The sequence below is a fragment of the Humulus lupulus genome, chromosome X (assembly GCF_963169125.1).
Source record: "Humulus lupulus chromosome X, drHumLupu1.1, whole genome shotgun sequence".
In the NCBI taxonomy this organism is placed as follows: domain Eukaryota; kingdom Viridiplantae; phylum Streptophyta; class Magnoliopsida; order Rosales; family Cannabaceae; genus Humulus; species Humulus lupulus.
The window spans coordinates 87340182-87350548 of record NC_084802.1 but is presented as its reverse complement, the minus strand read 5'-3'; the positions used below and the strand labels follow the sequence as shown (position 1 = coordinate 87350548).

The following is a 10367-nucleotide window of genomic DNA, read 5'->3' as shown; positions in this document are numbered from 1 at the left end:
TTAGTGACACGTTTTGACTAAATGACTTGATTAGCAAGTCCTGCACCTTTATAAGTACACAGTGTAGCGGTCCTGGCTATCCAGGGCGTTACATATGCATAGGGGGGCCGTCGCGACTCTAGGGGCAAGTTGCAGCCCGCGCCTTGAAGCCTTAGCAGAGGGTTGTCTGTCTGGGAGGCGTGCCACAACCCTCAGGGCCAGGTCGAGGCCCGCCTGAGCATTTTGGCCAGGATGGGTTTCTAGTTGTGGCAACTTAAACCTAAGGGCTAGGGATCGATCCAACTACTCGGGTTGGTAGGATTCGACGTCTCAGAAGCTAGGACTCGGTCCGGGAGCCTTTATTTACTTGTTTTTTATTGGATTCTATATTATGGTTATGACTAGGTTATCGCTAGGGGTTCAGAATTAGGATCGTGCTCGAGGGTCGTTTATTGGTAACCTGTGCTAGGACCAACGGTAAGAAAACTGCACCCAGTATGTGATACATGTGATCCATGTGATACATGTGATTATGGCATGACCTGAATGTTGAATATGGAATTGATCAGAGCTTGTGTCTTTATAAATGCGCATGATTATGATTATGCTTGTGATTTTTAATTAAGCATGATGAATGCTTTATATCTGGATATTTGATCTATGATATATGCTTGTTTGCATTATCCTATTGAGAATGGCTTGACTTATAAGTCAAGGATGACAATAGCACTGAGCACTGGTCGTAAAGCATTGACTTATCAACCAAGGTAGACAATAATGCTAAGCGCTGGTAAAAAAACATTGACTTATTAGTCAAGAGCACAATAGAGTTGAGCTAGTTGTTTTGGTTAGGCGAACCAGAAGCGTCAAGTACTCTTATACAGAGGATAGGGCTATAGGACCCGGGGTGACTTATTAGTCCCTTATCTTAGCATTGACTTCTTAGTCAAGAACAGCCTTAGCACGTTGAGTGCTGGTCAGTGCCAGGTATGCTTAAACAAAGGATATGGATAAGGGACCTGAGGTGACTTAATAGTCACATATCCTAGCATTGACTTACTAGTAAAAAATGACCTTAGCACATTGAGTGTTGGTCAGTGCTAGGCACGCTTATACAGAGGATATGGCTAAGGGACCTGAGGTGACTTAATAGTCACATATCCTAGCATTGACTTATTAGTCAAGGACGACATTAGCATAGTGAGTGCTGCTCGTAAGGCACTGACTTATTAGTCAAGGACAACATTAGCACAGCGAGTGCTGGTCGTAAAGCATTGACTTATTAGTCAAGGACAACATTAACACACTGATGTTGGTTGTAAGGCATTGACTTATTAAGTCAAGCATGGTGATAGCGCGCTAAGTGCTGGTCCATATGATCTAGCCTAACTAGGACCATAACATACGCTTGACCGATCTATTGGTCGGAGAATACTTAGCGCTGAGTACGCTAGATCAGTTCCAAAGCTGGTTATACAAAGGACAGGGCAAAGGGCCCCAAGGTGATTCATTAGTCCCATACCTCAGGGCGTTGAACTAGAATGATTGCATACTCATTTATTTGTACCTATATGCATGCATGAGTAGGGTTACTACTGGAAGGCATGTTTATTATGATTGGGTAACATGTTATTAATTGCTTATGAACATGTTTAAGTTTTCTTACTGAGCCTCGACTCACGGGTGCTATGTGGTGCAGGTAAAGGGAAAGAAAAGCTGGACCATCCTTGAGTTGGAGAGATTAGGTGACGATGTGTACATATGCAGCTACTTGACCACCACGGCCGAGGGTTTAAAGAGGAACTAGGGTTAAACCCTATTTTGCCGCTTAGGTCGGCAGGTTGTAACTCTTTTATTGTAATTAACCTTTTAAATGTAATTTGGGATCCCATGTATACAGTAAATGTTTTAGTGAAACATTTGTATCTTTGACCAAAAATTTTAACCCTAAACTGTTAATCACGTTTAGCTACACGATTTTGGCCAAATGACTCGTATAGCGAGTTTAGCACTATTTAAAAATACATAGTGTAACGGTCCCTGGGTAGTAGGGCGTTACAGTATTATTCTCAATTAAGGATACAATACATTACTCATTAAATGCGTTAAATTCAATCAAAGTCACAAACTTCTCATCATCAATTAAAGTGACCAAATTAAATTTATTTAGAAGTGAAATGAACATAGCATCAATTGCTTTAACCCTAATCTCATTATGGTTAATTTTACAATTACCATATCTTGAAGATGATCAATAACTTGAATTTTTAATTAACATTCACCATTGTACTCTTAATATAAGCAATAAACTCAAACTCACAAAAATATGGCAGCAGACATATTTCATTCAAATTCTTGAAACCTACACATTTAGAAATAATGAATTTGATGATACCAATAAACTTAGCATGTAATCCCATTGAGTTGTCCCATCCTTTGTTAATGAAGAATTTGAATTCATATCCACATTCATTTAGAGCATCTCAAAATAAAGCTTTCTTTAATCTATCATGATTATGTGTTCAACACAAACCAAATCTTGAAACAAGGATTTGAAGGTTATAGAAGATGAACAAATTTTCCTCATTGTAGATTATGTAAAACACAAAAATAAAGTAATTAGAACAAGAGATTTTGATTGTTGGGAATATATGGCTTTACGCTTTGCAAATAAACAATTAATAATGGGAATATATCAATATTTGAAACCCTAAATGCTAAACAAGAACCCTATTCAAAGTATGAATGCAAAGCTTAATAATCAAAGAAACATGTTCATAGTATAAATGACTATCTTGATTATAAAAAACTAAGTGATTAAAGGATGATGATGAACTTAGAAACATTTAATCGTCAATACTGACAATGAAACACAATAGAGTAATACAAAATAAAGTTAGGGTTAGATAGATACAACCTTTGATTTGGAGCAACTTTAATCATCAAACTTGAGGAAGTTCTAAAGCTTTTACACAATAAGAATATTGTTGTCCAAAATCTCTATTCCAAGTGTTCCCAATTGCTTGAAGCTTCAACTAAGTAGAATGATATTTGGGATTTCACAAGCCTTAAAACTCATGCAATTCAGGCAAAGCTTGATGAGTTTCTTGTATAAAACTTTGGTCTTTTAGAGCTAGAGAGAGAGAAAGGTTATAGAGAGAGTAGGAAAGTGTGATCAAGGCTTTACAACTCTAATAATCCATATTTATAGTGTAGGCATTGTCATTAGTCTAACCAATAGGATTAGAGCATTTGAAACACATCATTTGGAGGTTTTTATGTTACTGTATGGCCCTAAAAGATCGCCCAGGTGATGTATCATCTGACCGGCGATACATCGCCTACTAGCAAGAAATGCATTGCCTGCTGGGGCTTTTGAAGCCCTTCGCATTTTGGCGATGCTATGCTACTTAGGGGGCGATGCATTGCCACCTCCTCTGACTTTGGACCTCTCCAATGATCCTAAAATTGTTCCAAATGCTACTAAACTTTTGAGAAATTTTTGGATACCTCATTGTATAGCTTTAGACCCATAAAAGTCACTTTTAGATGCCTTATACACAATCTCATGTTTTCACTTAACTTTAAGTGAAAACCATTAAGTGTTTTTCCCCTCAACATGTAAACATCTTAACCATTATATTTAGCCAATCCCTACATTTCCTACTGAGCAGTGTCAGGTCGTGTAGGTGCCATCTATTCCAGTTATAATAATATTCCAAGCATGACTTCATTATTTTGCTCAAGCTTGAACACCTCCTCCTATAAAGTTGATCATTTACTAATTATATTATGAAAAGTATCTTCATTTGTTTTTTGCAGAATATGGGTATAACATTTTCCCCATGAATTCCTTGCTCGTGCTTGTGTAGTGAGGACTTAATAGCGTACTATCTTGCATGCATGTTTAATGAAAGATAGAGGACAGGTTTTGAGCACTTGCATGGGTGCTCAATAAGGAACAAAGGAATGGAGTGTGGACTCATGCTAAACCTTGTGTTTTGTGCAGTATTACGCTTGCTTTTTCTAATGTTTTCAGGATTATGCACGAACTAAGTGAAAGGAGTGGATTGTGGAGAAATTGTGCAATTTTGAGTGCAAAGTGCCCAAGTTTAAATTAAACACAGTTAAGAGATCTCTAATGGAGCAGTTCCTGCGATTGGCTAGGTTCCTGGGCTTGAAAATATGAGTTTGGAAAAGTTTTAATTAGTGCCGGAGCATTCATCCATTTGAGCTGCGGTGCCGTGGTGTATAGAAACGACAAGTCCTTGAGAGCATTTGAGCAGCGGCGTTGGCAGTAGAGCTGCGGTGCTAAAAGACGCTAAATTGTGTCGCGGTGCTTGATGATGCCAGAGAAAACCTCAATTTCTGATTCGAAGTAGGGTCACGACGCTTATTCTTGAGCCACAACACTCTATTCCATGGGCAAAAAGAAATTGTGTTTTTGTGAGGGTAGAAGCGGGATTTCGCGCAGAACACTTTGGGTCACTATATAAACCACCTCTATTCCGAGTTTAGGGACTCTTGAGTCCTAGACTACTTAAAATAACACCTTATGGAGGCTAAAGATTGAAGAATCAAGATTCAACCATTGTTTTCTTCTTTTCTTCTTCTTAGATTTTCCAATAGTGATGTTTAAAGTAAAATCTATGAATTTCTTTATGTGAAGCACGAACTAATTTTTCTATTATGGTGTTAATGGATTCTACTTGAAACTCTATGATTATCTAATGAAATTTCTATGATTGCCTTTCTATATTGTGAATTATTCAATTATTGATAAATGTTTATGATTGATTGACCTCCAATTACATGATTTATATGATTTTAACCTAAAATCTGAAAAGTGAGAGTTACTTATGCTATAGTTGAATAATTACAAATTTTGATATTGGACGAGAGTACCTATATGGTTTGTGTAGCTTAGGGATTGCTTTGCTTAATGCCTGCTATATATTTAATTTACCATAGAGATGTAGGAAGTTTACATATAGTATAGAGTTATATGTCCTAATAAGAATATATTTTACAATTGTTAATCCGCTATTACAATAGAGATAAGAATTCCAGAAATTGCGTTAGAGAAATATAGAGTGGAAAGTTGATTAAATTAATTTCCCTATCTTCAATCCATTGAATTATTCTTTAAATCTATTCTTGAGTTTTTCTAGCTTCTTGAAGTTAATTGCATTTTAATTTAGTTAATTACTTTCTGCAACTAAATTTTCATTAGACCAATTAGAAATAATAGTTAATTTTTAATACTAAGTAAACAATCCTTGTGCATTCGACACTCTATTTTCACTATGTTACTTGTTTAACGATTGCGTATACATGTGTATCAGATTTTCCACAACAAGTTTTTGGCACTGTTACTGGTAACTGTATAATTAATATCAATATAGTTAATTCTTATTCTAAATTGGTTTTTCTTCAAAAAAAATTCTAACTTGGTTCGTTGCTCAAATTTTCTTATTTTAGGAACAGGTACAGTTTATGCGATGTTAAGGTGCTGCAGTAATAGTGTTTGTTGATCCTGAGATTGAGAAGACTTGTAAGGGAAACCGTAAGAAGAAGAACCTGGAAGATAAGAATACCATGGTTTTGAATTCAGAAAATTAAGGAAATGAGGCTATTAGGGAAAGGAGTTTGAGGGACTATTTTCTCCATACTATCTCAGAGGTGAAATATTACATTAGAACTCCAGTTGTTGCCACTAACAACTTTGAAATTAAGCCAACAATTATGACGATGGTGCATAACTATGTCTAGTTTGGGGGTTTGCCTAGAGAAGATCCTAATATGCATATCACTAATTTTTTGGAATTGTGTGATACCATCAAGATGAATTGGGTGACAGATGATGCAATCAGACTCCGATTGTTTCCATTTTCCCTAAGAGGCCGAGCCAAGAGTTGGTTAACAAATCTATCACTACATGGGAGGAACTAGCTCAAAATTTCCTTGCCAAGTTTTTCCCATTAGCAAATGCTGCAAAAATGAGAGGTGAAATTAATAATTTCTATCAGAATAATGGGGAGTCATTGTATGATGCTTCGGAGCACTTTAAGGTATTATTAAGGAAGTGTCCCCACAATGGAATTGAGAAGTGGATGCTGGCCAACAACTTTTATAATGGTTTGTGTGGTACTACTCGCACGATCATAAATGAAGCAGTATGGGGTGCTTTCATGAGTAAGAGTGCTAATGAAGCTAATAAGCTACTGAAGGAAATGACCATGAACAATTATGAATTGCCTACTGAGCGAGAGAACACAGAAAAGGAAGCTGGGGTACTTGAATTAGATGACATCTCTATGCTTACTACTCAACTTGCATTTTTGAGAAAGCAATTATAACAGAATAATATCTCAGTCCAAGCCATGCAATTGCAGAGTGTATATGAAATGTATGGGAGCACTCATCCACCTAATCAGTGTCCTGATGTGGATATGAATAATATGCCTATGGAACAAGTTCAAGCCATAGGAAATTTTCCTAGACCGCCTAACAACCCTTACTCAATGTCCTTTACCAAGGGTGGAAGAATCACCCTAACTTCTCTTGGAAAAATAATCAAGGAGTTCATCAACCTTTCCAGCAGAATCAACAACCATTCCTGCAGCCTCCTCCTGAATTTATCAGTCATATACTAGACCATCATAGGCGCAACATCAAATGAAGCAACCTAAAGCTCAATTTGACATTTTGAATCAATTCATGATTGAAACATGAGCATCTATTAAAAATTTGGAGACTCTAATTGGCCAGCTAGCTACTGACAAACTGAGCTCAAGGGGAATTGCCTAGTTCTACTGTAGTGAATCCTAAAGAAAAATGTCAAGTTATTACCTTAATTTGGGGCCAAGAGCAGAATAGTCAGTTGAGAAGGCTTAGGATCAACATGCAACAAGCACAGTTAAAAAGAATACTAATGAAGAAAGGGTTAATGACTATCTACCAGAAAGAGCAGTGGCATCTCCAGTGAGCATCAAAGTTCCTTTCCCATAGAGGCCCTGTAAGAATAATATTAATAAGAAGTTTGCAAAGTTCCTCGAAGTATTCAAGAAACTGCCTAGTTATGTCAATTTCATGAAAGAGATACTGTCTAAGAATTCACGAAAGCTATTGTATCAGGTCCCGCAGTACGTTATGGTCGACGGAGTTCTCTACAAGCAAGGTCATTCTTTGCCCCTTTTAAGGTGTGGCTTTCCTAAGGAAGCGCAGGCTATCATCCAAGAAATCCACGAGGGATTTTGTGGAGACAACGCTGGGGGGAAAACTTGGCTCTAAAGGTACTAAGGCAAGGTTATTTATGGCCCACGTTGAAAAACGACTCGGTTTCATATGTCCTCAAGTGTGACAAATGCCAACGTTTTGCCACCATTGCTTGAGTTTCACCCAAGGAAGTAACTATGATTCCCTCAGCATGTCCATTTGCTATATGGGGGATTGACTTAATCGGCTCGTTGCCTACTGGAAAAAGGAGGAGCTCGCTACGTAGTTTTCGCAATCGACTATTTTACTAAGTGGGTTGAGGCCAAGCCTCTGTGATTATAACCTCAAAAAGAGTGCTAGATTTCGTTGAGAAAAACATTCTATACCATTTTGGACTCCCAGAGAAGATTGTGTCTAATAATGGAACTCAATTTGACAACGACCTATTCATAACCTTTTGCAAGAAATGCGACATAATGAAGAGTTTCTCTTCAGTGGCATACCCTCAAGCTAATGGAAAGGTTGAGGTAGTAAACAAAACCTTAAAGGAGAGCTTATAGAAGCGACTAGAAGATGGTAAAGGGATATTGCCTGAACAGCTCCCGCAAGTGCTCTAGGCCTACAAGACCTCACATCACACTTCTACTGGGAATATTCCATTCTCTCTCACTTTTGGAAGCGAGGCTATGCTCCTAGTTGAGGCTCTAGTGACGTTACATAAGAGAAAGACCTACAACCAAGATCAGAATCATGACTTGCTTAATCCATCCCTAGATCTAATCGAAGAGTAATGGGAAGAATCTTAGTTTCAGCATGCCCATTACCAGTAAGGGAGTAGCTCGATATTTTAATTCAAAAGTCAAAGAGCGTAGACTGGAGCTGGGGGATTTGGTGCTCCGGAGGGTGTTTCTAGCTAACAAAGTCCCTAAAGACAGTGTTTTCAGACTCAGTTGGGAAGGAACCTATTATAGCGTAGAGCTCTTAAGGGAAGGAACCTTTAACACAACCAAGGAGAAGTTGGTTGCTACCTTGAGTGAGGTGAATGCCATCCATGGAAAAGTGCAAGTATTGTGGTATGACACTTGTACCACCATTCATGTAACTCTTGATAGAGTGGTCTTCAAAACTTTTGAAGAATCAAAGGATCGCCATGTGATCAAATTGGTGTTTTAGTCTGGTAAGCTAATTTTGTCAAAATGGAACTTTTTTTGTGGGAAAATAGTATGTGTGTGATGGGATGACTAAATTTTGTACCAAAGACTCAAGTTTTGATAATAATGCATGCACATCTTCCTCTTATATGCTTGACTTTGATTCTATTACTTTGTGGCTAATAGACTTGCACATATAGGTTATAGTACACTTAAAAGAGTTATTAAATGTGGTTTAATTGTATGAAATGATGTTGAGCATGATAAATGTGAGTGTATTAAATCTAAGATGGTAAAGAAACCTTATCCAAGTGTTGAAAGTGAAACTAACTTGTTAGATTTGATACATAGTGATTTATGTGATTTGAATGGAATAATTACTAGGGGTGGACATAGGTACTTTATTACCTTTATTGATGATTGTTCTAGATCCACATATGTGCACTTGCTTAAGAATAAAGATCAAGCCTTTAGCTTGTTTAAAATCTATAAAGCCAAAGTTGAAAATCAATTGGAAAAGAAAATTAAAGTGATTAGAAGTGATAGAGGCATGATATAATACATGAATGTACATCATTTCTAATGGTAACGATCTGACCCATCTCCTAGAGACTACCAGATTCCCAGTAGGCAATAAGGTCCCAAATCGCACAGCATAATACTCACATGGTCTACACAACCTATCAATCACTTTACTAGATGCAATGGAATGTGTAGCCACTGAATCAATCAACACATTATGAAAAGTACCAACACTAAAGATTTAATCTGTTACTACTGAGGGACGAGCCTCGGCCTCTAACTGCGTCAATGCAAACACTCGAGCTGGAGCCAAGCTATTCGCCTTCTTTGGTTCTTCTTTACTCTCAGGAAATCTTTCTTAAGTTTCCCGACTATACCACATAAGAAGTAGGCCTTCGCCCGACACTCTCCCAGATGACTTCTCAATCATCTGGCACTCTCTGGATAAGTGCTCTAGCACTCATTGCCGTCTTGGCGGCCAATCTGTATACCCCGTGGCCTCCTATCAGGGCCTGTAACTGTAACAATATATGTCGTCTTTCTCTTTTGGTCACTAGGGCCTCCGCTCCTACTAGATCTTGTAATGGGGGGTCTCACCCTCCATCCATTTTGGCCTCATTCTCGCACAAGATCATTTTCTTTGCACCCTCAGTAGTAAGGGTCTTCTCTATAACCTGAGCATAAGTCCTCGCTCCAGGTACTGAGGTGATTCTGACATCCTGGGATATCATAGCATTTAGCCCTCGAAGAAACCTCTCCTCTCTTATTACATCAGTGGGCACCAAGTCAGAAGCGAACTTGGCCAACTTAACAAATTTTAGAGCATACACTATCAGTGTCATGGCTCTCTGCACCATATTTCTAAACTCATTCGCCTTTGCATCTCTGACTGCATCGTTATAGTATTTCTCGTTGAAAAGCTCTCTGAACTCTTCCCAGCTCATAATTTTCACATTTCTTGTCTGGGATACCACTTCCCACCAAATTCGGGCATCCTGATAAAGTCCACTCTCTTATTACCTACCACCCCCATAAATTCTAGGATGGAGGTGGTCATACTCATCCACTGCTCATCATGCAATGGATCTAGCCTTCCCTTAAAGGTAGGAGGGTGCTACTTCCTGAAGCGCTCATATAGAGGTTCCCACCTGTTCTCAACCCCCGACTGTTACTGTAAAACTGGTGCCACGATAGGTGGTATAACTGGCACAACGTTCCCTGTTGGAACCTACTCCTATTTCAATAAGCAGATCTCATCCTCTTGTCTATGTAGTCTGGCTTGCATTTCAGCAAGCACCTGTTGCTAGTTCTCAAGGGTTGATGGAGGGTTCTGACCATGGTCATTATCTCTGACCTGAATTTTAGCACCGACACACTCATTTGATTGCCCTAAAAGCATACTTCCAAGTCTATCTGCAATCAATGACTCGGCTTATCAGACAATAATAACAGTGCCTAGCACCACCCCGTGGTCCAAAAACCAAAAAAATAAGGACA

The 10367-nt window shown here is 38.4% G+C and overlaps 1 non-coding gene across 1 annotated transcript; it reads right to left on the bottom strand.

Annotated features, from left to right (window-relative positions):
* Positions 1 to 5975: 5975 nt before the first annotated feature.
* Positions 5976 to 6082, bottom strand: LOC133807873 (small nucleolar RNA R71). The gene has a single exon (XR_009879759.1). It is a non-coding gene; the product is annotated as a small nucleolar RNA R71 (small nucleolar RNA).
* Between the last annotated feature and the right edge of the window lie 4285 nt (positions 6083 to 10367).